This window comes from Petaurus breviceps, unplaced genomic scaffold (genome assembly GCF_028583685.1).
Source record: "Petaurus breviceps papuanus isolate PSGF00001 unplaced genomic scaffold, PetGlider_PUasm1.0 185, whole genome shotgun sequence".
Classification (NCBI taxonomy): domain Eukaryota; kingdom Metazoa; phylum Chordata; class Mammalia; order Diprotodontia; family Petauridae; genus Petaurus; species Petaurus breviceps.
Genome location: NW_027185797.1, coordinates 30,586,503 through 30,614,288, shown reverse-complemented (window position 1 = coordinate 30,614,288; position 27,786 = coordinate 30,586,503). Strand labels below are relative to the sequence as shown.

The 27,786-nt window shown below is 47.8% G+C and overlaps 1 protein-coding gene across 2 annotated transcripts in view; it reads left to right on the top strand.

Annotated features, from left to right (window-relative positions):
- The first annotated feature begins 238 nt into the window (after positions 1-238).
- The window catches only part of PALS2 (protein associated with LIN7 2, MAGUK p55 family member), a 66,676-nt gene continuing 39,128 nt past the window's right edge, over positions 239-27,786 (top strand). The window contains exon 1 of one of the 2 annotated variants that reach the window (XM_069088702.1): positions 239-373. The gene's annotated coding sequence lies outside the window, so the exon portion shown is untranslated. Of the gene's footprint in view, positions 374-1,569; positions 1,636-27,786 lie in introns of those variants that run through there. The other variant, XM_069088703.1, reaches the window with a different exon arrangement.

Sequence of the window (27,786 nt, the reverse complement as noted above, 5' to 3'; positions counted from 1 at the left end):
CCCGCCAGCCCCGGCCGGCGCACGCGCAAGAGGCCCGCGGGCTCGCGCGGGCTCTCGGGGGCGGGGCGGCTGCGCGCGGCGGCGGCGGCGGGGGCGGGGCCGGAGGGCGGCGCGTGAGCGAGCGAGCGCGCGAGGGCAGGAGGGAGGGAGGGAGGGCCGGCGGGCAGGCGGGCGCCGCGCGGGGACACGCGAGCCGAGCCGAGGGGAGCCGAGGGGAGCCGAGGGGAGCCGAGGGGAGCGCAGCCGCGGCGCCTCCGCCCGCCTCCAGCCCGGCGCCGGACTCGGTCCATGGGGGGCTTCGGTCGCGGCGGCGGCGGCGGCGGCGGCAGCTGAGGGGGCACCGGCGGCGGCCAGGGCAGCGGGGCGCGAGCCGGTGAGTGAGTGCGTGCGTGTGCGCGCGGGTCCGTGGGGCCGCCCGCCCCCGCGCCCCCTCCCCTCCCCCCACTGGGGCCGAGCTGCTCGGGCGCGGAGCCGGCCCCCGAGTGGGCGGCGGGAGGGGGGAGGGGGGAGGGAGTGCGGGGCGCGGGGCGCCAGGACTCGGGCAGCCGGCCGTGGGCGGGCTGCGTGCGTGCGCCTTTCCCCGGGGGAGCGCGGGGTGCCCGGCTCGCTGCGCCCACACTGCTGCAGTGAGGGCACGCGGGCCCCCCGCCGGCCTCCCGGGCCGAGGCCCCACTTTTTCTGCCCTGGGGAGCGGGCCCCTCCTCCCAGATTTCCCTGGAACTTTGGGTCATGCGGCGCTCCCGGTGCCCGGGCTTCCTCCTGCAGCCCCGGGCCGCCTCCGGGTCCGTCCTGGTGACCAGTAAGGGGCCCTGCAGCAATCAGTGCCCGGGACAAACCATGCCTTTGCCTCAGATGCCTTCTTCCTCCCCGGGGGTGGCAGAATTTCTAGAAGAATTTATATTATAGAGTCAATTATCCCTGGAAAAATCCAGATAGTTAAACCCGAGCCCAGGAGACTGCAGGATTCCCAGTACCCCCCCGCGCCCCCCCCCCCGATTGTGTGTCATCCTTATTTACAGAATTAAACATTTCTGAGGCCGATTTACGCAGGCTTCCTTCCAGGCTAAATTCTGACCCAGAGGGCTGCCCAGCAGCCTCTCATAACTTCTGACCCCGGTCCCTTGCGACATCCCCAAAGAATTAGCCGTGGACTTCGGTGTTCCCGACTTGGAAAAAAAAGTATTTTAACAAATGCAGTCCTGGGTCTGATGTTTCGGGTCCTTCCACTGCTGCGCACGTTTCTTCCTTTCATGCTTAAGCTTTCCTGGGTTTCAGAAAGCTGGGCTCGGCCACCTCCTAGGACTCATCTCTGAAACAATAGTAAATATTTCTGGGCTTTAAGAGTCAAAAGCTATCTAATAAGTAACTAAGAATTTGTGTCGGAAAATAGAAAAGCCATCTGTTCCCCCTGCCTTCCTGAGGAACGCAGAGGATGAATTTCGAGGTAATTCTGAAACTTGCTATTTTGTAATACTAACAAGCCGAACCCAGGCTTGCTGTTGTCAGCAATTTTCCTGTGGCAGGTGAGTCTCTGAAATAACTTTGTATCTGATCTTTGTGGGTTTCCAGTGATAGACAGTTTCCTCCCAGAAGGACCCTGAGAGCCCAGTCTGCACCAAGGACTGAGACTGCCAGGTATGAAACGAGAGGTTTTTTTCAGTTGCAGTGGAAAAATAATTTTAATTTGTAATTTGCTTGTAGATTGCCCCCCCCCCAGTCATTTTCCCATCTGAGTATCTTTCATCTAGAGAAGAAACCTTAGGAGTATGTTTTGAATTGAGTCTCTTTATTCTTTTTGTATGGCGTGTCCTCCCGTTTCCACCCCCCTACCCCCCCAGTCTATGATTTGGGGCAGCCAGACTTCCCTAGAGTTAAACCTGAACACTAGTGCTCCAGTGTCCCTGCTAAATATCTATAACCACTGGGGGGAGATAGCACAGTTTAGATTGACCGTAACCCTTGTTCGCTAGCTGTTAATCATGCCTGGGCAGTTTGCCAAATTGCTAGCAATATGTTGGTAGAGGAAGTAGACAGCAGCCCATTTTGATCAAGGTGTCTGCTGATTTGTTCCCCCCCCCCCTTTTTTTAAACGTACAATAATACTGGCAGTCTCAAAGGGCCTTTTTAGAGAAAAGGCCTCTTCTCCTTCCAGGTTTACTGTAAATGGTTTAACTATAGAGACTAGCCATTGGTAGCTTCATTTGTAGCTTCTTTGATCACTTCTGAGCTTTCTCCAAAAGCCTGACTGTGTTGACTTAGGAATTAGGTGGGGAAACTATCCGGTAAAAGCCATGCAAAGAGAATCGGTCTGGAAGGATCTCAGGAGACCTTCCCTCTTTCCAGAGAAGCAGTATCTCTAAACTCTCCCAAACAGATGGAGAGCCTATTTTTAAAGGATTCGAGAGAAGGAGATTTCGAAGCATCTCTTCTAATTCATGCCAGTTTTTTTAACACCCACAGTATGAGGAAGTTCTTCCTTTATCATAATAGAGACAAGATTGGAACCCAAGTCAAGTACTTTGAACAGCAAGCTGTCAGTTATGCCCACCACGAAGACTAAAAGAATTTTGCATCAGCTGGGAGAGCATTTCATGTTTCCGTTCAGTACATTGGCTTTAATATCATTCTTCCTAATTATACTGTAGGAAAAGCCCAGTAAGCAAAAGATATTGTTTATAAAATGTTTACAGGGAATAAAAATACAGCTAGAATCTGCAAGAATTATGGAAGAATTATTTGATTGGATTTTTGATGATCAAGATATTATCTCTTGCCCCATTTTTGCTAGTGGGAGAGTGTTTTCTTGGCTAATGTAAAACTGCCAGAGCTTGTGGTATGTCTGCAATTCAAGCTTGCGAGTCTAGCCTCCTGTGACTTAGGTTACCTTTTCCACTTTGGTTCCTCCCAGAAGTACTTCTTGACCAGTTGTTATATCCAGAGACTTCAATCTGTCCTGCCTGGCAGAGTCCTCCTAACACCTAGGATTTCAATCAGCCAGCATGCATTTATTAAATGTTTGCCAGGCTTTGGGGTTACAAAGAAAAAACAAAAACAGTCCTTGCCCTCGAGGAGCTTATATTCCAATGGGAAGACAACCTGTACAAGCTCTCTGGGAGGGTCAAGGGAGACTGGTAAGGCCACGAGTAGAAGGTAAGATTGGAGCTGTCTTAAAGCAAGCCCAGGAAGCCAGAGGGCAGAGGTGAGAGCTCAGAGCTTCTAGGCCTGGGGTATAGCCACTGCAAAAGCACAGAGATTGAGATGTACCCCCCCATCTCCTTGTGTCTGAGGACCTGTGAGTAGGAAGGCCAGGATGCAGCATGGGCAGGGGAGTCAAGTTCCAGGAGGCTGGAAAGGTAGGAAGGAGATGGGCTGGGGAGAGCTGCCAGGCCTTAGGGTGAAGGAGGGCTTGGCAAAACTCTTTCAGAAGCTGTGCTTAGCCCCCTGGGAGTCCAGTCTAGGGCTTGTCTCCCTGCCTTCTGCTTCCCACAGCCCACCTCTGCTGAAAACAAGGAGCCCTGGGTCCTTAGGAGTCAGGCCGCATTGGCTGTCCCAGCCAGACTTCCCAGGACAGTTGCCCTCCCCCATTGCAGGTCCAGGTTTCCTGGAGACATTTCAGACTCAGGATGTCTAGCTGAACCTGATAGTTTCCCCTCTTCCAAGCTGAAGGCAGCGCTGTATGCCGGCCTCCTCACTCCCTCGCATCCTGGTGGCAGTAGTGAGGCGGTGCCGAAGACAGAGCACTGTCATCAGAAAGGCCTGAGGTCAGGCTCAGCCTTGGCAGGCCGCCAGGCAGGTCACTTAAACTCTGTCTCAGTTTCCTCATCTCTCTAGAGGGGATGGGTATTCTCAAAGATCCTGTTTGTAAAGCAGTGCTTCACCAATGCTGCCACATCTTGCCAGTGCTCTCCCTTCTCTCTGCTGTCATGGCTGCCCCCCTCGTTGGACCTTTCTGCAGCTCCCATCTGGATCATTAGCCTCAAGTCTTTGCCCGTTGCAGCTCATCCTGTACGCTGGTGCCCAAGGCCTGTACGCTGATGCTCAAGGGATTTTCATTAAGGCTGGATTTGACCTTGTCAGTCTCGCCTCCATTAACTCCAGGGACATCTCTGTTTAGCTGCCAAAGCTCTTCCTCACCTGGCCTCCACCTACCTTTCTGGCCTCATTGGGAGCCTCTCTGCCTGGCTTTTTTCCAGGCTGTGCCCAGCACCTGGACCGTTTCCTTGAAGCCTCCCTTTGAGGCACAGCTCTGGCTTGTCTCTGAGGCCTTCCCTCCTACCCCACCGCTAGGGCCCTCCCTTATAGGCCACTTGTGTTTAATTACTTAATATTTTTTCTTTTTTTTATCACTACCATTAGAATGGAAACTCCTTGTGAGTAAGGATTGACTTGTCCTTTCTTATTTGTTCCCTCAGTTTTGTAGTAATCCTTAGTAAATGCCACTCTGTAGAGAGATGAACCTGTTGGCTCCCCCAGGCACCAGCCTGGTTGAGGCCCTCTTGGCTCCTAGTGACCCCTATACAGTTGGCTCCCCCTGCCCCAGCATGGCCTGATTGTCCCGTTTCTTTATATCCCCAGCCTAGCATCCTCTTGTTAACAGTGCAGGCTCATTTCACAAATGTGCTCATCACTTCCTTGGCATTTTGGTTGGCTGGAGCTTTACTTTTAGAAGTGGAATTGATGTGCTGGTTTTAAAGTTTCAGTGAATTCAGTTTGGGTATGTGATACATTGAAATTAAAATGAATAACTCATCGAGGTAATAAGATGCTTTTATTCATCTAGCTTTGTGGGTAGACTTGTCCTCTCCTATGTGTATGTGTTGGGAAATGAGGAGGCCACAGAGGAGCAGAAAAGCTGCTTCCTAATAAATATTCTCTTCCCTTGGGATTGCTTAATTACCTTAAAGAAGGTGTAGTTGTAGTGTATTCTCTGAAGTTAACATTATAGATGCAAAGAATGGGCCGTGTGGCATTGGAGCGCCTGCTCGAACATTGCCCTCCCCGGGTGTCCTGACTTAATGCTGGCCTAGTTGTGACCTCACAGAGGGAAGGTCACTGAGGCGGGGCTCCCTGTGGAGGTGAGTAGGGTTCTGTGGCCTTCCAGGGAGATTGTTCTTCTACAGTCACACTCGCCGGGGAAGGTGCTTGACCCGTACCAAAAAGTCAGCTTCCTGTTGTTCACTAAGGCATTTATCATGACTTGGCATCCTTTTGACTTTCGTAAGGAAAAATGTAAGTAACAGTATTTGATTTAACTCTTATGACTGCATGTATTTTCAAAGAAGGCCTATATAACTACACATAACTTGTGTATATCACTTATGACCATAGTACTATTATTGGAAATCAATAGTGATTTTTTCAACTAAATCCCTTCTATCTCTAATAATAATCTATGTCTAAAGGAATATTTCCATGGCAATTTTAAATATATTCTAATACTTTTTGTATTTTATGTTATTGGGGCTAGAAGAAAACAAAACAAAAGAAGGCCTAGCATGGTGTGCATTACAAATACTAAAAGATGGTGATTGCTGGAGAAGGTTAGTTGAAGTTAATTATGGAATCACCAAACAATTTGATTCTTCCCCAGGGTTTCATGGGGTTACTTTACGAGTCCTTTTAAAAACTCACAACTTAGCTGATATTCAGAATGATGGTCAGGGATACCCTTCCCTATATTCCACAATTTGGTGGGGGGGACCTGAGATCTCGAGGCCCATGTGGCCTTAGGTTGTTGGGTACAGTCTTTTGATTGAGGCCAAGTTTTTTTTTTTTAAGCAATTGGGGTTAAGTAACCTTGCTCAAGGTTACACGGCCAGGTGTTTCTGGGTGGGTGCTAAGTGTCTGAGCCCGGATTCGATTCCAGGTCATCCCGACTCTGGGTCTGAGGCCGGTACTCTTACTCGCTGTGCTACCTGGCCGCCCCGAGGCCAAGTTTTACAGAACAAACCTTTTCATGAAGGGCGTTTGTTCTGTGCAGTTGGGATTCAGTCACAGGGCCTCACATGAGGAGCCAGAGGGCCACTCAAGGCTTGCCACCACCACCCCCCCCACACCCTCCATCCTTCCTTCTGCAGTTTAGGGCCATTTACAGTTCTCTGCTTGGGGAATAGTTCTGCTGTCGTGTCAGCACAGTCCCTGGGGCATAGGCTTTGACCTCCTCACCAGCCTCCAGGCCTTGTCTCAGTGACTCCATCTGAACTTTAGTGCATTCTGATAGCTGCCCATTGCCTTGTACACAGTGGGTGCTTATTAACAAATAGCTATGGGATGAATGTCTCGGCAACTGACTTTATGTGTGTAATTAGCCTTCTCCCTTTTCCTCAGTTTCTGTTTTAAAAAGTTCTTATTTCTGCAGATAGCAGAACTCAATATGTTCTTGATTCAGAAACTGAGCAGAGTCCTGGAACATTCCCCACCCAGTTCTTTATTGGACTTTCCTCTTAGACTTTGCAGAGAATGGGTAAAAATGAGCGGATAATTACAGCAAGTTCCCTTTTTTGCTGAGGATGGGGCTATTGCTCAGGAAAGAACCCAACAAGCAACTTTGCTTGAACCCTAAAAGGAATGTGGTGGTGCTGGAGTCTATTTGTAGGCAGGGCCTTCCCCCTTGGCCCATTTTTAGTTGTAAATCCTGACCCATGGTTTCCTTGGTGTAGCTAATATCTCCCACAAAGATTCTCCCTGTACCAGTTTAAGTTGTCGACTAAATCTAAGAATCATCCTGATGGCCAGGATGACCAAGATGTGTCTGAGGCAGGACTTGAACCCAGGGCTAGAAGATTGCTGAGAGACTCTGAGAGGTTGGGAGGTTGCCAGCATGTGTGTCAGAGGGGATAGCACCTGTACCCTGGCCACCTCCCAGTGTGTTGCCCGGGGCTGCCCTCACCTCCTGTCATTGCCAGTGACATTGCAATGGGATGCTTGATTTCAGAGTTAGATAACTCAGCCTCGGTCTATCTCAGAACTCATTCTCCCTTCTTCGTTGCTGCTCTGCTCCTGTTGAGGGCACCACTGTCTCCCTGGGTAGGCAGCCTTCCCTTCAGGCAGAGCTTGGCCTTTCGCCCTTCCCGGCCCTTTTCTATCAAGGTCCCCTTCTCCCCACGCACACCACCACCGCCTGGTACAGGCCCTCCTCCCTCTCCCCTGCACTACTGCAGCAGCTTTTTCACTAGTTTCCCTGCCTAAAGTCTCCCCCACTCCAATTCATTTTCCTTATGGCTTCCTAAACTATAAGGCTGCCCACATCACCCCCTTGTTCCAGTGGCTCCTTTCACTATGGAACAGCTTTTCTTTGGCCTGGTCACTTCAGCCTTCCTGGATGGGCCAGCACTACCCGCCTCCTTGGTCCCCTTTGCAGGGTCCTCTCCCATCTCCAGGCTTCAACCCTGGTTCTCCTCACCCCTCAGCTTTACCTCTTAGCGTCCCCGGCTTCCTTTGGGTCTTCTGCCTGGAGACTTTCCGTGGGCCTTGGCCACTTTGGCAGTTCCATACACTCTGTCTGTCTCTCACAGGTACCTGGTTCTCTGGTGCTTCTCCAGTTAACCTGAAAGCCCCTGGAGGGGAGAGCCTCCTATCACCTTCCTTGTGTCCCTAGCTCTAAGCACTGTGCTTGGCAAATAAAAATCAATTCATGAATGCTTGTTGACTGACTAAATGTAGCAACCCAGGCAATGGAAGCACCTGGAGGTAGGTCTTCTGTCCCCTGCCCTTCAGTTCTCCCAGCCTCCTCTCTGTTCCTTCCTCCTTTGTTTGAGACCTGGAATTAAATCCTTTTGGCTGGTGTTTGAGTCTCTGACTGCACCTGCAATGAGCATGGCATTTTTAGTAAATAAGCATGTAATCACATGTGTAATGTTAATTAGGAAGTAAAGTACAAAGAAATTTTATTTTGGTGACATTTTCCATGTATCTGATCTCTGGTGGAGGCACCTCAGGATGGCATCCTTTATTTTTTTCCCTTTAATCTTGAATAATTTAATCTCAGTCATGCATTCTTTATCAGGCCAAAAAAAAGGAGGGGGTCAGGCGAAGAGTGGGGTACGCTCAGCATCTGAGGGCTTGTATTTGGAATGTGGGATGGTGGGGGTGAGGACGTAGGTGCTGGACAGGCTGCCTCCGCTGTGTCCTGGTTCTTTAGGGGGACTGAGGGGCCATCCCTGCACTAGGGAAGCCTTCCTGCTGCCTTTGGGGTTCGGGCTTGCTCCTGTCACAGCTGGAGTGAACCTGACTGAGAAGTGTTTCCAGTGGCCCTTGATGGAATGCTCACATGGAAACATTTGGGTAGATAGCAGTGAGGTTCTCAGGTACTGAGTACAGTCATATATACTGCAAGGACAGGGTTACAGCAGGTAAGTGGAGGCTGGCTGGGACCTGGGGCTTGGAGATGTGGGCCTCAGATGGGACCTAGGTTGAAGAGAGGGAATGTTTGCTTGAGCAGTGGCTTTGCTCCAGGGGCATGTGCGCCTGTCAGCATCCTGAAAATCAGTGGCTTGCCCTCACATTGTAGACTTACTGGTCAAGATGTATTGTACCTGTGGGAATTCCAGCCTGTGTGTGTGTACTTGATTTTCTTGTTAATGTGATTGGAACTTCCATTGGCCACTTGGTTGGATGAAGGGATAACCCAAGGGATGGCTGTCCCATAGTACTGGGCATACCCTTGTTAATACCTTGCCCCACTGTTGGTACTGAACTAGTAGGAGTTAGGTTTTTATTATCAGCATTATTATACAGATAGAGACTTAGAAAAATGGGTGATACAGAATGGTAGTAGGTGAAAATTTCCTTAGAAGCTGAGGAACACCTGGGAGCCTTCTCCTGACTTGTAGGCATGTTTTCTCTCTAAAATTTTTTTGTTATTTATTGTAATTGAATTTTATCTCTTACCTTAATTGAAAGGTCTTCTCTCAGTTTTAGAATGGAAGACACATCTATGGTAGTGGATGTTAAAATCTTGCCTTTGATTTTGTGAGCTTAAGGAAATAAGAAAGAATTCTTGCTAAGTGAACAATGATGAAAGAAACATTGGGGATTTATGTTCATATTTTAAATGGTATTAGTGATTATATTACTAAATGTTAATTACAGATGTTGGAACTGGCAGTGGACCTTTCGAGATAATCTAGTCATTCTTTCTCATTTTATATGTGAAGGGAAGAGACAGCAAAGGGTTAAGTGACTCAGTGGGCCCTTGAGAATTGGTCCTATTGAATTGCTGAAGATCACAAGAGTGGATAATGGCAAAGCCAAGACTGAAGCCAGTTCCCAAACCGAGTTCCTTTACCTGCCTCTCATCTAGGGATGCTAAATGTCCTGGGGGCAGAAGATATCTTTGTGTACTTTTGTGTTCTTTCCTTATTTTGAGCTTTTTCTTAACTTTAAGACTGCTATGAAAGCATCTTGTGGCATATTTCCCCAGGCTTCCCTGCCCTTGGAATAGGAACTGATTAAATAAAAAACGTGTTGCTTTGGGAAATCTGCATGAAGAAAATGTTGGTTGTGATGAGCTGTGGCCCACCAGTGAATAACTTGTCTGAAAACTTTACGAAGTTAGCACCTTTTCCTGTCACCATAGGTTACAAGTACCCCGTTTGGTCTTAGATTTTTGTGGAGGACAGAAAACCTGACTGCCTACATGTGCCCCAGATTTGGGGAGAGCTGATTGCTAAGGACTTCTGGGAAACACCAAGCCAGTGCAAGAGGGACAAGAAATACGGCTCTTCTGAATTCTGACTGGATAGGAAACAGTCTGATGAGGATGCCAGAATGGGGGCTTACAAAGACACGGGACATTCATTGACAAAAGACAAGCAAAGGACAGGTTAGGGAACAGAAACAATACCCACTCTTCCAGAACTTCTTGGCCTGTAGTCTTTGAGCTTGTGTTTATATTAGCACCACAGTGAATAGAGTTCGAAGCTTGGCATCAGGAGGCTCTGAGTTCAGATCTCCCCAGAGTCACTTTCCTGTGCGAGTAACTTAATCTCTGTCAGCCTCAGTTTCCACAGCTATGAAGAGGGGATAGTAATGGCACTTATCTCACTGCCCCACCAGGGCTGTTGTGAGGATGAGATGAGATGAGATTGGCAAAATGCTTTGTAAACCTTCAAGTGCCATATAAATACTAGCATTTTGTTGACAACAGTGTTTCATTATAATTTCAATATGATTTCCTTTGTAATGCTCTGTATTGTATTTCATGCATTTAATGATCATTCTGAGAAGGGGACCTCTAGGCAGATTTCATCAGCTGGCCCACCCAGGGGGTCCACAGAGGACACAGAGCCCTCTGTAGCCTTGTGGAAATAACATCAGGGCTTCTGAAGCTCAGGATGAATGGAGGCTGCCAAGGAGAGCTCAGGAAGTCAGGGACGCTTTGCTCTTTTGGGCAAAAGGAGCAGCACAGTGATGGCAGGCAATGGAGAGAAGATAGAGCCAGCCACTGAGTTCTGATGGTGCTTCTCTTCTTTAGATTGGAAAGACCAGGATGACAGTGGCTCTCACTAAGCTGATTCCCCCCCCCCCCCCCCCCCCCCCCCCCCCAGTACATCAGGAGATGGGGTTGCCAGAAGAGATTGTTAGAAAGACCACAGGACCTTCCTCTGGGAAAGATGAGCCAAAGATAGAAGCCAGTGCTTACCTGGCCTTCCTCAGCCAGCTCAAAGGCCTGAAAAAGTCAACTAACTGGGATTGCTCAGCTCAGGGCAGTGTCTTTGAAATAATGAGTGGGGAAAGTAGGAGAGGCCTAGAGACGAGCAGAGATCCCACTTCCTTTTTCAATTATGAACTTCATTATCAAGAACCAAGCATGCCAGGACATGGGGAGGAGTAAGAAAGAGGGTTGGATAAAAAATGGAATTTCTTTTACGTAGAATTTGAGGGAGAGCAAGAGAGAGAGAGTGTGTGTGTGTGTGTGTGTGTGTGCGTGTGCATATATTAACAAGGGTCATAGGAAGATTGCTCTGTTTTGTTTATTTCTGTTTTTCTTCTTTGGTGTATTTTCTGTGTTTTATTGATGCTCATTTATTTATTTATGGATTTCTCTTGCTCCTGTGACTTTGCCCAGCCAGGCTGCCCAGTATGCAAGACCTTCCTTGCTTTCTCCTGACATCTGGAAAGTAGCAGTGGAACCTCAGACCTGTCTTCATGCCGTCCCTCACCTTTTTACCAGCCCGTCTTTCTTTTTTTTTTTAAAGCAATCGGGGTTAAGTAACTTGCTCAAGGTCACACGGCCAGTTATTTCTGAGTGTGGTGCTGAGTATCTGAGCCCAGATTTGATCCCCAGGTCATCCCGACACTGGAGCTGGTGCTCTTACTCACTGAGCCACCTGGCCGCCCTTCCATCTTTCTTTCTTGTCCTGCTCATTGGTGATAGTGTTTTCTGCTCCCCAGACTCTTTTCTACTGCCCTTTGTGGGCCATTCAGTTTTAGTTTTTTGGAGTCTTGCAGCCATGCAACACCAGCAGTAGAATGTTGGTTTTTAAAAGGTGGCCCTTGGCTTTTATGGAATGCCTGGGGTCATTGAAGGAGTTTTACATTTTCCTGAAGGCTGCCCAGTCTACTTTTCCTCCTCTTGTTTAATCCTGGGCCTAACTCATTCATCTCTACCTTCTGCTAGACATCCATTCTTATTGATGTTCAAGAGTGATAGGTTTTCCATCAGGTGTATGTTGTAGTCTGGCCAATAGACCTTCTTCATCCTCTTGGTCTTTTCTGTGTGGATGGGCTGGCCAAATTCCTCCTATAAGTGATTCTAGATCTCTTTCAGGGAGTTGTGCAAATGTCCTGGCCTTGATGTAATCAGCACAATGTCATCAGAGCACCAGGGCTTCTGGAGGACTTCACTATTACCTCAGGCTCGGACCCTGCCCTCACCATGGCTGATGACTGTGAAGGACACACATTCCCTGCACTATCTATCCCTCACTTGATGTTTTAAGTTCAGAAAGTTATCAGACAAGGTTATTTCTGTTGCTGTAACTTCAGAAATCCTCAATGATTTTTATGTATAGATGAGACGGCTCATTGGAAGAGAGAGCCCATGAGGTGGGCTCTGGCTCTGGATCTTCTGCTTTGTTGTGTCTGAGGACAGAGCTTAGTGAGACCTTGCATTCTCTGTGTCTTTCAGTCAGTGAGGAACCAGTCAGGATGGGTTCAAGTGTTGAACAAGGTTTGCAGAAGCCTCCTTGTTCCTGACTACAATCCCCATCGAGGATGCCTCTATCAGTGACTTTCAGAGAAAGAGGTCCCAGTGCAGTTCTCATGGGAGCCTTTTTGGGTCTTAATAATGATGACCATTTATTGCTCAACTCTGTCTTCCACTCCTTTGGATCCCTTCACCTTGTCTATTGATCCCTGGGTGTTCTCACCATTGGGCAGCCTCCCTCAGGGGTCTCCTTTTTGTCTACTTGACCCGTTCTGACATTTCTATCTCATTGCTTTTCCTTCCTGCTCCATGAGCACATTCACCATTGCAGTGTTGGAGTCCAGGTCTAGGCATTCTTCTGTTCTTGGCGGAGGAAAAAAAATTAAAATGAGTTCTGCAAATTTTTTCCAATTTTTTTTTTTTCTGTTTTCTATTTTCATCAGTAAGTACCCCTGAAATGATGTTGCTTGGTTGGATGTTTTATCAAACTTTCTTTCAACTGGTTTAGCCTTCCCATGTTTTTCTCTGTTTTGTGAGATGCTATTGCTCGTAATTATCCATTATTCTTCCACATATGATTTTACAAATGAGTTTATATTCTGGTCTGGTATTGCCTTTGGTGGCCATCTTTCTCAGTTTGGGAGGTAAATCAGGAACCTGCTGACTGAGTTAAGTTGTGGGCTGGTTCCTTGTTGAGGAACTTGGGTTCTTGTCCTATCTGTATGTTCTTGAAGCATTTATTAAGTGCTTGGTGCAAAGCACTGTTTTGGGGAGACAAATAGAAATTCAAATAATCTCTTCCTTCTGGGAGTTCACCTGCCAATGGCAGAGACAGTACATGGAAATTCCAGATGGTAAGGCCTCTTCTTCAGGGTCATTTCTAACAGTGGGATGAACCTTCTTTTGGATGTCTTCAGTAGCTGTGACTGCAGCCCCAGGAGGGCCAGGTTCAGGCCCCCAGAGGGGGCTTTGCAGGCTAATGGTTTCCAAGGCTGTCTACATCAGAGTTTACAAGGAGGCGGGACAACATTTTGCCTCATGTCTCTTTGGGGTGCTGCGCCTCCATGGCCTTAGTCTTACCTGTAAAATGGAAGGCTTGCTTCTACTAGGTGACCTCCAAGGTCTCTGCCAGCTCTAAGTCATAGGATCCGTCACTTTGTGGATTTTCTCCAACCCTGAATATCCACATAAAATTATAGTCAGTTTTTATCTAATTTCCCCTTTAATATTGCCATTTGCATGCTTAAATAGTTTAGGATTGCATTCTTTCAAGTGCATGCCATATCTTTTTCTCATTATTATTCGTTTTCCTCTTTTACTAATTGTGATCTTAGCCCTGGAAAACTGATGGGATTGAATGTGGATAGCAGATTCAGGGATAACCACACATTAGTAACAGTCTTTTTTGTCTTTTAAAAGATCAATTTCACCTTTTTCTGTGATATTATCTGGTGCTCTCCATATCTCATGCTTGCCAGTACTTTTCTTGAAAGTATTAATGATGTAAATGAATACAAAGGCAGGAGGCTTCTGGGTAATCCACAAGTCTGCAGCCTCTCTCCCCTCACTTTTCTCCCCTTCTCTCCATCCTTTCCTTTTTTACCTTTGCACTGATATTACCAAACACTGGCATATATGTTGATTTCATTTGGGGCATCTGTTGGGTTCTTGGGACTCTGTCTCTTCCTCCTCTGTAGCTGATGGCAGGCACATCAGTTATTTTCTTGGTGGTCTTTTTGCAGAGAGTAATCATCAGCAGCATGTGATGCTCAATGAATGTTTCCAGCCATCTGGGGCCCCACAACAAATCCCCTGCTTCCATCCCCTTTCTTTGCCTCTTCAAGGAGGCCCCGAGGGCCATCCTGTCATTTGCTGCAACATCAGAGGATCTTGGATTCAGTTGGAAGGAGCCTTGTCCAAGCATGGGTGGGGCAGATGTTGTGGCCTCTGGTCTTGGCTTTGATGCTGATGCTGGGGGGTAGGGGGGGTTGTAATCTGTGTGTCCGGTGCTATGGTTCTGCTCATGTCCCTCTGTGTCGTGGTGGTCACATAAGTCTCCCAGTGTTTCTCTGAATGTATCATATTGGCCATTTCTTACACATTTGACCTCAGCAAACTTTTTAGAATGTGAATGTATTCACCCTTATGGCTCAGAACCACTTGTACTGGAAAATACTCCCTTGCTAGACTCCTTCTAGCCATAGGGTCATTTTTCATCCTGTCCATCCCTGTCATCATGTTATTGAAGTAAACGTTACTGCTTTTTATTCTGTTGTGTCTGACTCTTGGTGACCCTGTCTGGGGTTTTCTTGGCAGAGATACTGGAGTGGTTGGCCATTTCATTCTCCAGCTCAGTTTACAGATGAGGAAACTGAGGAGGACAGGTCACACAGCTAGGAAGTGACCCAGGGCAGATTTGAACTGAGGAGCACAAGTCTTCAGATTTCCAGGTCCAGCGCTCTGCACTCTGGCGCCAGCTAGCAGCCCATTACTGCTTTCTGCTTGCTTCCTTGGAGTGTGCCTTCTGTCCATTCCTTCTTGCCTTTGTTCCTGCTGAATGGGTACCACATCTTCAGACACAAAGTGACCAAAATGCTTTAAGTTGTGAAACTCTGGGCCCTGTGGGGCATCCCGCAGCAGAAGAGATTCTCAGCGGGGAGGGAGGGGCTGTCACAGGGACAGCCAGTTGGCTGGTGCTGCAGGGGCACACAACCTTCAAGGGGCTTAGTGGTGATGAAGACAGCCATGGAGAGCTTGAAGCAGCAACTTGTGATTGCATTTGTAAGTTTAGAAACAGGTACGAAAACCCTTTATTTTTTTGGAGGTTGCAGTTGGGGTTAAGTGACTTGCCCAAGGTCACACAGCTAGTAAATGTTTAGTGTCTGAGGCTGGATTTGAACTTAGGTCCTCCTGACTCCAGGGCCCATGCTCTATTCACTGCGCCACCTAGCCACCCCCATAGACTTTTTTTACTTTCTTTTGTTTTGTTTTGTTTTTTAAACCCTTTTATTATTCAGTGAAACCACCGTATTCCCACATCTTCGGGTACTCAGCCTGCTATCTTATTCTTTGTGTGGCTTACGTGATCTAAATATTTTGTTACAAACTTATGTAAGTTGGGATTGGTATCAGGTTTGTTGTGAGGTTTCTTTTTTGTAAAGGCTATTTTGGACCAAGACTTTTGGTCACCTGGTAGGTGGTGCCCATGGTGGGCTGGGGCCTCCTCAGGCAGTGGCGATTCTCCAGCTGTGCCAGATCACATTCCTTACTGTGACCTCCTGGAAGCCCGGGGTTGGGGGGGGGGGTGCTCTGCTGCTTTTTGTGTTTGTATCCCAAGCCCTTAGCACAGGGCCTGGCACATGGTTAGTGCTTAATACATGCTTTTCCATTCACTCACAGGCCCTCGAGGGGGAAGGAGCCTCAGGGGTGATCTTGTTGGTTCCCCTCTCCTTAGAGATGGAGAAGCTGAAGCCTGAGGAGGTCAGGTGACATACCCCTGGTAGTAGTGATGTGTCAGAAGTGGGATTTGAACCCGGCCCCCCAGACTCCAGAGCCCTCGGCACTTTCCCTTGTCTTACCTCTGCCGCCACCTTGGCTGCTGGTGTGGTTTGGGAGAGAGGAGACCGTAATGTGCACTGGAGTCTGCCCGCTGCTTGCCGTCTACATCTTTAGTGTAATTTAGTAGTAATGTAGACATATCACAAGAGGTGTGTATGAAAGGTCATAGTCTAGGATGTTTTTGTCCTCAAAGAAATTATTCTCCCCACCTTGTTAATCACAGAGGGTTCTAACTTCTCAAGTCCATAAAGAGGGAAGGTGCATCTTCCATTCAAGGCCTGTTTCTTAGTACTTTTTCAATCACATCAATCATGAAAGAATTTGATTTAAGAACTAACATCTTTTTTTTTTTGTTTTGTTTCTTTTTGGAGGGCAGTTGGGGTTAACTGACTTGCGCAAGGTCACACGGCTAGTTTTTTGTGTTAAGTATCTGAGGCCGGATTTGAACTCAGGTCCTCTTAATTCCAGGGCTGGAGCTCTATTCACTGCGCCACCTAGCCACCCCAGAACTAACATCTTGATGAGACAGCTGAAATCGAACCGTGCATTTGTATTTGTTGGGATATGGATATTTGGGACAGATGTCATTTATTGAAATAGTGAAAGTTCTTTGCACTTGCAAATTGTTATCCGTGGCCAACGTTACTTAGAATGTGTTTAGATTTGCAGAATTAGAGAAGGTACAGATAACTGAGATGGACACCAGATCTCATGCCGTTTTCAGTCCGTATTTAGTAAGGACCTACTATGTGCTAAGCCCCAGGGGTACAAAGAAAGGCAAAAACCAATCCCTGTCCTCAAGGAGCTTCCAGTCTAATGGGAAAAACTACATAAACAGCAATGTACAAACGAGATCTGTTACTTCCATCTCTCTGCAGTATTTGAAGCACTTGATGCCTCTTTGCTCTTTGGGTTCTAGTGTGACTGATCTTTCTTGGTTCTCCTTCTGTCTGAGGGACCACTCCTCTGTCTCCATTGCTGAGTTATTATCCCATCTCGTGTCTCCTACTGATTGGAGGCTCCTCAAGGCTATTCTGAACCTTCTTCTCTCTACACTCTCACTTCAGCCCCCATGGGTTTAATTTTCTCTGTGTAGTTGGCTTTTGGATTGATTTAGCCAGACCCAGTCATGAATCACCAGCTGCTTGTTGGACATTTTGAACTGGATGTCCAGTAGGCATTGCAAATTCATGATGTCTAAAACACGACTCATTATCTTCTCTCAAAATCCAGCACACCCTCTGCCCTTTCCTATTTCCTAAGGTGCCAGTAACCTTCCATTCATTCAGGTTCACAGCCTTGATGTTATCCTTGACTCCTCACTCTCCCCCCCCCCCCTATTGAGTGTCATTGTCTCTGCCTCTGTCCCCTTCTCTTTACGCCCTCAGCTGCCAGCCTCACTTAGGTCCTCCGTGTCTCGTTATCCCCCACTCCAGTCCATCCCCCACAGAGCTGCGAAGGTAATTTTCTTTTTTTTTTCCTTTTTCCCACTGAATCTAGTGACTTGTCATTGATGGTATACGACATGGGACTCTGTGCTTCCTGTCCCTACTACAGGGTGCTTTGGGGCAAGGATTGTGAATAGATCATGAGATTCCCAGTAAAGGGAAAAAAGTCAGGGAATGAGGGCTTCCCAGTGGGGGAAATCCTCTTGGCTGGGGATGAAGATCTTGGCTTGCGCTTTACTCCTAGAGGGCCATGTGGTGGATCAGGGGGCTACTCCACGTCTTTTATAGCTATACTGCATGACTTTCTCCCCTTGTTTTCTGGTCATGTTTTGTGATAACCTTTTATACCACTTACTACGTGCAAATATGTTATCATTAGTCACAAGCTATGTTTGCACCTCCCATGAGCCCATTCATTACAGGATGGGTAAATCGGATGGGTAACCTGCAAATTAAAATCAGTGCGTTTAGAAATGAAAGGTACCTTGGATTCTTTCTGGGCAGCTCCCATCCCACCGAATCCTTTAGACTGGCCAGTGTGCAGTGGTTTTTGTAATCTGCTGTCGCTGTATTCTGTTAAGGTGCTGTGAACACCAAATCAGCAAATACTGACCCACTGCTCCCAGGGAAACACAGGCTCAGGTTCTTGCAAGCCTCTGCTCACCTTCACCATAGCGCTGCCCCAGTGGGCCTCATGCGTACACCACCTTCTTTCCTCTTTCTGCACGGCCCGTATTGTTGCTTCATTACCAGCAGTGATGTCACTTGAAGCTGGCTGAAGCTTATTTAGCATGCGTGTTCTCTCCACATGGCGACACATCGCAGCCCTCTTGGCTCAGGAGGACAAGACAGCAGTTCAGCACAATGTTCAGGGGCCACTGAAATAGGGAAATCAATAACAAAAAGCATAAAGATGCGAAAAAATGTGGCACCAAATAGACTGCAAGAAGTCGCTTGTCACAGGCCAAGACCTAAGACTGGACGCAGTGGCGGCACCTTGTGGGCCTTTGGCTGGGAAGGTGGCCATTGGCAGCTGACGCCTTTTTGCTGCTGTGCACATGTCCACAGAAGACCTGTAAAGCTCCTTGAGTGTGGATTTGGGCATACAAGTAGAGTGAGTGGGCAAATTCACAAATATGGGATCCGCAGATAATGAAGATTAGCCCTCTGCTCTTTATTTGCTTGTATGCACCCTTTTGGATCAGCGGTTCAAGCTCTTGGGTGGCCCTGAAGCATCTGGGAGCCCCAGAGGGACACGGTCTTTTCTGCCAGGCTGGGGTGGGGGAGGGGGGCCGGTGTGCACACAGTGGGCAAGCACAGCCTGTTTCTTGCTTTGTTTGATGTTGAGAATGAATGAATCATTAGATAGTTTTTTTCTGTGGTTGCCTTTATCAGAGAGTGTTCTTAAGTGCTTAAGAACCTGCAAAAAAAAATGATCTGAACGTGCAAAGGAGAGGTTTTAAGTTTGTGCTGGAAACTGAGGAATGAATGATATTTCTGGCCTGTGGAGGCGGGATCTTGTTTTTACAGAGTCATAGAATAGTAGAGCCAGAGATCTCGTCTGGTCTTGGGGTTTATGAATGGAAACAGCGCAACATCACACAATAGAACGGGGTTGCTGGCCCTTCGGTTTATACATCCTACAGTAACTTAACTTGCGGCCTGTTCAGCCCAGCCCTAGGTGACAGGGAAGAAGATCTGGAAAGCTACCGTGTTTCCCCGATAATAAGACCTACCCCAAAAATAAGCCCTCCCCTTACTGTGTAAGATTCCTCTAAAATAAGCCCTCCCCCGAAAATAAGCCCTATTGAGATTGCTGCTGTAGTGAAGGTGATCCCCTGCGCTACACGCTACATTACAGTACCCTCTGTATGCACCGTCCCCTCCCCCCCCGGGTGAAACGCATGCCACGCTCCGAGCTGCATCCAATCAGAGCTGCAGCAGTGAGCGCGTTATCCTGTTCTTTATTGAATTCATTATTGAATAAAGGTACATTTTTTTGTTCACATTTACCTGTTTATTAAAATTGCTGTCAGTGTTCATTAAAATAAGCCCTCCCCTGAAAATAAGCCCTCTGGTGTTTTTCTGTCCAAAAAAATTAATAAGACAGTGTCTTATTATCGGGGAAACACAGTAGCTTCCTCCTGGGTGAGAGAGGTCTTCCTGCACTCAGAGCTAGCCTGAACAAATGGGGGTGGGGCTGCCAAGTGAATTGAATTTGCCCCTTTTTCTCCTTTACTTTTGTACATATTTCTGCCCTCACACAGTGATCACATTCAGCAGAAAAGGAATTTCAAGTTTGCTATTGGAAGGAACTGTCTTCCAAATTAGCATCTCTTTTGATGTTCAGACCTGAACAATGGTTACTCCTGCCCACTCATAGAAAAGAAAATTAAATTTTATCACTGTTATGACTAATGCTAATTTCCATTTATTAAGCACCATAAAATAATATACAGAAACAATGAATTAGACATGGTCTCTGCTGAATGGATTTATAATTTGAATAAGATGTGATAAATTAGGGAGAAGCTGGAAATGTAATTTAGGGAGAAGGAAGCTCCTTGGAGAAGAGAAGTTAATAAATCTAATGCTTCTTTTTGCCCTTTTCTTAAGAGGTTTGAGAAGGCCAGAAAGCATCAGGACTTTGCTCAGGCCTTTTCTCACTTTCCTCTCCCTTTCTCCTCCAAAAATCCTTCAGTCAAACTGATCCTTTGGCTTACCTTGGGTATCCTGACTCCTGGTGGCTGACAGACATGAGGCTCCCTCTTGGCTCATAACTTGACTGAAGGGTTTTCTTCCTCCCCATATCCAAGTCATGGCCTTCTTTTAGATTTCTGCTCATGTCCCGCTTCCTTGATAAAACCTTGCCTCTGGGGCATGTGGGTCACATGGGTCTGACCAACCTGGGCATCTAGATCTAGAGGTCCCCTCCAGAGTCAAATATAAGCTCTTTTGTTGGCATTGAAAGCTCTTTATCACCTGGTGCCTTCCTCCTTTTCTGGTTTTCTCGTATATCAACGTCATCAATAATACTAATTTTTAATAACTCATCTAATGTTACTGGTTAATAATCATTACCATTATCATCATGATATCCCAGCAATCTCAGCCTCCTCACCATTACTCTGACAGGGCACCAAGTCTCCCATCTCTGTCCCTGGGGCCATTCCCTGTCATCATCCCCCCCTTCCCTCTCTTCCCCTAAGACTTGACTCAAGACCCGCCTCTTAGAGGAGGCCTTTCCCACCCTATCACCTTCCCTTTACTCTGTAAATCTACATAGTTTCTCTGCCTTATGATTTTTCTGTTGTCTCTTCCATTAGAATGTAAGCTCCTTGAAGGGAGGGGCTGTTTTTCTTTGTATCCCCAGCACCTGACACAGATCAAGTACTTGCTTGTTAACTGACTGACAAGTGTGGGTAGACCTGACTTGTCAGAGAAGGCTCTTGGCCTTTTAACGATTACAGACTTATGGCACATCTCTCCCTTTCATAGGGTCCTGAGGCTCGACTTGTGACTCAAAGACGTGTTGTCCTCCGAGTGAGAGCTTTGGGTGCAGGAAGCATGGCAAAGGAATGGAGTCCAGGCTGAACGAAGGTGCAGTTTAGTTACTGAGCTGGGCATCAGGAGCTTTCAAATCACCATGTGTGAAGTGTGGATTTGTACTCTGACCATGCCTGGGCAGAGAGACCAGGGTGAGGTGTGATCCAGCCCCTGCCCTCAAAGAGCCAACTATCCAAGGCATCACATAAACAGGCATAAACACAGCCATCACCCTCAAGGCAGAGGTCATGGCCAACTAGGGGAATTAGGTTTCAGAGAGTAGAGTGTTCTTGCAGGGGGTCTTTAAAGGATAGGTAGGAATTTGAGGAGAAATGGGAGCACAGGACATGCTAGGCAAAGGGGCTTATGGGAAGGGAACACAGAGTGTGTGAGAGAAAAGAGAGATGAGATTTCTGCCTCTCCCCAGAATAGTGGGAGGTATTAGGGAAGAGACTGATTTCAGCTCCACGTGAAGAGGGTCATCCCACCAGAGCCTCTCCCAGGGGGCCCAGTCACCTTCAGCTGTGGTGGGCAATTCACGCCTGGCTGGCCACTTGTTGGACATGGGGTGGTCGCAACCACTTAGGAGGACCAGGACAAAGGGAAGGGTCTGTGTTCGTGCTATTTCAGATTTAATTTAGCCAATGATAATCCCTAATTTATGTTCTTACTGTTACGTGAATGATCTCTATGGGTCCAAGTATAGGCTGTGATGCTAACAAAAAGCTCTTCTTTGCCAGTATATGTGTGTCCATCTTTCTCTCCAGCAGGGCTGAGCCCCAGCCTGTGCTCCCACCCCTCCTAACACTCATCCACTCCCTCATGTCTGTTTGCCCTCAGGGTGGGCTCTGTGTGCATGGGCACTCTTCCTGTGTTTTTTCAGCATTATGGCCATAAACTAGTAGACATGTCTGTTTCTTGGTTGTCACCTGACCTTGCTACATCTTTTTTTTTTCCTAGTGGCACATTTCTTTGATAATAACATTCTCAACATTTTTCCTGTGTGATTCCTCGGTTTATAATGTGTTTCAACCAGGGTTGTACTGGAGAGCCAATGGTTAAATGTTCACTGTGAGCTTTTATACCTTGGAAATTGGCAAAGGTTGTAAGTCAGGGCTTGATTTATTATTGTACATATTTAAGAAAGTGAGAAAGAAAATGCTAATGTAGATTAAACTTAAAAGCGGGGGGGGGGGGCAGAGAAACTGGTTATATATTTACCAGCACCCCCCTGCATTCGACCTATTCTTTCTGACAGTGTTCCACTCCATGGGCTTTTGGGTGATCTGAACCTTCATTCTTTGGAGACTGTGTTATTCCATGATTGGCCTTTGTTTTAGGGGTAAGATTGTAGTCTCCCAAAGGCGAGAAAGCTAGCTTTCCTTCTCCACTTAACTTCAGGGTCCAGTGTGTTGTCCATTCATAGTTTGTGTCTTTCCCAGGTGTGTGTATTGATGCTTGAGTCTTAGATGTTGACCCTTCTACCACAGCTCAGGGACTGGACGGTGGGCAGGCTTTGTCCAGTTGGGTTTTTTTTTCCTAGTTAGCCATGTACCTTGCTTGATTCTAACAGCCTACAGGGGGCTATGCATATGTCAGGGCTTGAGTTAGTTAGTCAGTACCATGGTGCCCTGGGGGGAAGGAACAGGAATGGCTGGAGGGCCTTGGCATGTGCAGCAGTCTTTGTAACCTTTTTTGGGTTATGGTCTAGACCCATCTGGTAAAGCCTAGAAAGATAAAAATAAAATCCATACTGTTGCAAAGGAAACCAGTTCTATTAAAGTATAATTAGCCCTCTCAGAACCCCCCCCCCCCCCAGATGACAGACTGAGTTCCCGGATCTGTAGGGAGGTTTTTTGGACGTGGACTCTGAAGACCTGGGCCTGCTCTGTGACAGGCATTCAGCTTCCTCCCTGTTTTGTGCTTTGCTTGATCCTAACAGAGCAGTTATGGCACCACTCGGATTTATGCAAACCAGATTTTGGGGGGAAAGTACAGTTTGTTTAAATTAATATGGTATGTTTTTATTGACCTGATAGTGACTTCTTATTAAGCTATCCCAAGCCTGTGATTTGGAGAACAAATGCTGATTTGCATTGGTCCAAGGAGTCTCCTCCCTGGGAGTTTCCTAGACCAGTGAAGTCACTAATCAGATACTTCATTAATCCACGATGCTGTCATTTGAACAAGGAGCTTCAGCAGCCATTAACCTCCTTGGAAGAAAATCTAAAAAAGGTTTGTCTGATTTTGGATTGACCATAAACTTGTTATAGTTGGCTCAGGACCTTCGTGCAATGACCAGAAGGGGAGAACTGCCTAGGCATTCTTCTGAAGCTGAAGTTTTAGGAAGAGATGCAGTATTTCTCAGGTTTGTCATGGAGGTTTTTTTCCCCTAGTTGCCACACTTGAAAGATGGGCCTTGAGCACCAGGCAGATTTTGTATTTGATACTGCAGTAATAGGGAACCAGTGGAATTTATTGAGGAGGGGAGTGACTTGCCCTTTAGGCAAGTCTTGGATAGTTGATGAGAGACTTGGGGCTCCCAGACCAATCAGTAGGCGTTTGTAGTAGCCCATGCAGGAGGTGATGAGGGCCTGCACCAGGGTGGTGGAACTGGGGGTGAGAATGACCGAGGAGGTGGAGATGATGCACCAAGCACAACAGTGAACCTCCCTGGGTGATTAGGGGCTGGAGACATTTATGTAGCACCTATTACGGGTGTGGCCCTCAGTGTTAGGGATAGAAAAGTGTCCCTGCCCTCACCGAGCTGATAGTCCAGCGGGGGAGACGGCAAAGAAACTGTTCTGTGCAAACAAGCTGCACGCTGACACCTTAGACATAATGAAGAGGAAAGGCAGGAGAAGTTAGAGCAGTTTGTGGGAGGGGGATTTCGTGGGGATCCAGAGAGGAGGAGGGAGCACAGTCCAGGCGTGGACTGTCAGGGGGATGGCTGGAGCAAGAGATGAAGTGTCTTGTCTGTGGGACATCCGGGAGGCCAGTGTCATGGCATGCAAGAGGACACTGAAGGTGTGCGGGGGAGGAAGGTGGAAGACTGAAGGCTAGGGTTGGAAGGGTGAGGCCATGAAGGGGCCTCTGGGGTTTATTGAGTAGGCAGGAGTGACTTGTGTTTTAGGAAGCCACTTTGGTAACTGAATGGAGGTTGGATGGGAGTGAAAAGAGACTGGAAGCAGGTAGACTCTCCCAGCAGGCTACTGTAATAGTCCAGGCATGAGGGGATGAGGGCCTACATTACAGGGGGCGCAGTATCCAAGGAGAGAATGGGGTGTATTGGGGAGATTAAGCAAAGGTGAATTCAGTAGGCTTTGGGATGTTTCAGGGGCATAGACCAGAGTCCAGGGTGGTTCCTAGCTTGGGTCTGAGAGGATGGGGGTGCCCTCTATGAGTATAGAAAAGGTGGGGGTGAGGGAAAGTTTAGGGGGAAAGATGATGGATTTGGTTTTGGACACATTGACTTTAAGATGTTGGAAAGGCAGTTGGAGATCTGAGCTTGGAGTCAGCTAGGCAGAATTGGCAGAAAGTAACTTGAGGATATTAAGGGAAAGGTTTGGAAATCTTGTCAGGAAAGTGGCAATAAAGAACCAACTGCTGAATAACAAGAGGGAGAGAAGTGAAGCCTTCCCTGAGATTAAATTATAAGGGTCTCCCAGTGGGCTCCTGTGGGGCATGGCTAGGTTTGAAATGGATGAGGTGTGACTGACTGAAGGACCAGAGTGTGTGTGGGGGTGTGTGTGGGGGTGTTGAGGTGGGGATTAAAGAGAGGAGAAAAATCTGTGACTGGCCTGGTTATAGGATCAAAACTGAAGGGAAAGAAATGAGATCAGGTCCAGGGCAATGGGCTGGAGGTGATGGTGAGGAAGAGTGAAGCAGAGGGAAGGGGTATTGGGGGGGGGGGGAGGAAGGGGGAACACATCATCGCAGGATCCTGACTTTAAGGCTGGAAAAGCATTTCACAAAAGGATGAATTTGAGTTGGAAGAGACCTCGCCGTACTGAGCCTGAGCAGGCTGTGGGAAGGGAGGATGAAGAAGCAATGGCTGGAGAATGGGGGGCACTCTCCAGCACCAAGAAGACTCAGCTGACAGTAAAGAACAGGAATCTCTGCTGTGGTGACTTCCTCAGGGTCGTCTTCTCCAGCCAGATGAGGAAGCTGGGGCATCCCAGAGGTAGAGCCAGAATGGGAAGGGACAGCCTCTAGCCACCAGGGCCTTCCTGTTTTCCCTAATTCATCCTGACGGGTACATTGTTTCTGAGACTGAGGCAGAAGGAATCTAGGAGCTGGGGGTGAGGACCTGGTTTGCCAGAGCAACAGTAGGAGTGTTGAGTCCTTGATGATGAAGGCAATGAGTGCAGCAGGTAGAGAGGAAAAGTGTGAGCCCAATACTGAGTAATGTTCTAGAGGGAGGGAGGAGAGTAACCTGAAGACCAGCAAAAGCCAGGCTAGGCAGGAGATAGATGAATGGAGTGAATGGTGAAAGAGGAGAGGCTGCTGGCTGACAGGGATAGAGACCAGGGGGTTTGGGATCCTTCTGCTGGAGTCAGGTTGGGTTGGCCCAAGGTTCCTGTGCATTCAGAGATCGGAAGTGCCAAAGGAAGGGGTGGAAGAGGGAAGGGGAGCAGGGAGGGGTGGGAAGAGCCCTTGACTTGACAGTCCTGAGGGCTGGACTGGAATACAGCTCTGCTGCTGAGCTCTGTGACCTTCTCTTCCAAAGCCTCTGCATCTTCACCTGTAAAATAGGGGCTTGGACTAGATTGTCTTTGAGGGTCCCAGTGGAAGCCATCCCTCCTAGGGGAGGGATTGGGATTGAAGTCAGTAACTTGTAGTAAACAGTAGCCCCTCAGATCTGCTACGAGAGGCAGAGAGACCGAGAAGGCTGAGAGGTTGTGGAGATGAGAGGGCTTCCATTGGGTGACCGGCACCTTTTCCCTAAAGAGTTGGCAGTGCAATGAGCTGCTGAAAGGGGGGTGGGGGGAAGGTTGAAGGGGCTTAGCTGGACTTAGGAAGGAAAGGGTTTGAAGTACATCTTGTGGAGAGTGAAGGAGTCACTTAGGGTTGAAGGACTACTGAATATTGGTGAGACTTGTGCTCCATAAATTTATAGAGGATGGAATAAACCTGATTTTATGTTTTCTCTGGCCGTGCCTGCAAGTCAGAGAGCAGGAGTGGAGGAATGGGGTGGGGGTGGGGGTTCATTAGTTGGGCTGATGTCAGAAGATTAGAGGGAGCAGAAGATCTGTGTGGTGAGTAAAGCCTGAGTTGGGGAGAATAGGATGGGGTCTGGGCCCTAAAGGTAAATGGGGGCAGTCCTGGGGGCTCAGCAGTGAAGGATCAGAAGGCCAGATGAATAGACTTCTCTGGTTGGAGTGTGATGACCCTGGGGCTAATGAGGTCATTAGCATACTGAAGTCTCCAGTGATGAAGATGGCAGTGGCCCGATGAAGGGGGTCTGTGAGCCTGGCCCACAGGGTCAGGGCTCTTTGACCTCTGAATGATGTGAGTACAAGAGAGCTCCTTTAATTTGTATTTAGGAGAAGGGGGCTAGACTGAGGTGCCCTGATCATCTGTCTCTCTGGATAGAGGCGTTCCTATTCCTTTGCTTGCTTGTCTCCTTCCCTAATTTATACCCAGGATCGCCCCCATTGCCTACTGGCAGTTCATCTCTTTTGAACATTTATGCTCTTTCTCTACATGAGAGCCTGGTTTCCCTTCTCTCTTCCCTTGTCACTAGGTAGAAAAGCCTCCTTTCTATGCTCTGCATGTTTAGCATGGCTTCCCAAATGAGAATCTCCATCCCCCAGTCAGCAGAGGCTCCATCCTCAGAAAGCTGTGCTTCTTGGGGAGCCCCACAGCACCCAGTTTTCATTCTTTCCTCTTGTCCTTTTTCTTCCTCCCTTTGTAGCTTGATGGCAGCCTAAGTTGTTCTCTCTGGAAGTTAAGATAAAATGGCCCCATAACAGCTGGGCTTTCTCTTTATTTTTTTTGGAGGGCCATTGGTGTTAAGTGACTTGCCCAAGGTCACACGGCTAGTTTTTGTGTTAAGTGTCTGAGGCTGGATTTGAACTCAGGTTCTCCTGACTCCAGGGCCAGTGTTCTATTCACTGTGCCACCTAGCTGCCCCGTGGGCTTTCTCTTTAAAAAGTAAAAATAATGCATCTCCAGCTTTTCCTCATAGCATCTAGTTCTAATCCCTCTAATAATTTTTCTGTCACTTTTTCAGATCCCTTCTAAACCGAGTTCCCCACTAACCATGCGTTAGCCCCAGACTGCCTCGAGCAGATGCTCCTGCACCTCCTCCTTCTTTTCTTTTTAAGTAACAGCTCTTTGCTGACTCTGTTTTACACCCTGTCCTGCCACCATCTTTCCCTCCTTTTTCTAGACCTGTACAGTCACTCTGCCTCTGTGTAGTCAACTTTTACTTCCTTGGTGTGGGGCTACTCTATAGCAAACACCACACACCTGGTCTGGAGCTGAAAGTAAGGGCTTTTAGCCCTCTGACTTTGCCTTCTCCCTTTTGGTTCTGATGTCACATGGATTTTGCAGCCCAGCTGGAGTAGTTAGGGAAAGGTTTTTGAGTCAAGGATCCTGGGGCCTCCCACATCCCTGGCTCAGTCACTAGGAAAGACCTTTGAAATTAAAGCAATGACTTCCCCTGCCATCCCCTGCTTCTCCTTGCCAAATAATCCAGAATGCCGCAGCTAAAATAATCTTTCTCTCTAGTCATTTGGATTGTTAATGTTTTGCCTGCCTGTCATCCTTCATGTGAATTCTTAGCCAGTCATGATCAGCAGCAGAGAGGCTGTAGGCTGCGGGAGATTGCTGCAGGATCAGACTTCTTCCCATAGAAGCCTCCTAGTATGATTGTGAGGAAAGCATTCTCCAGAGCTTGCTGCACCTTGTGGATATGATGTTCTTGCTCCTCTCTCTCTTGCCTTCTCCTCTTTCTCATCTCATTGTAGGGTCAGAGAATCGAGAATCTGCTTGGTAGACATGTCCTTAGGGGCCATTTAGGCCAAGACCTTATTTCACAGAGAAGGAAACTTGCTCCTGGGGGGAGGTGACCTAGTGAAG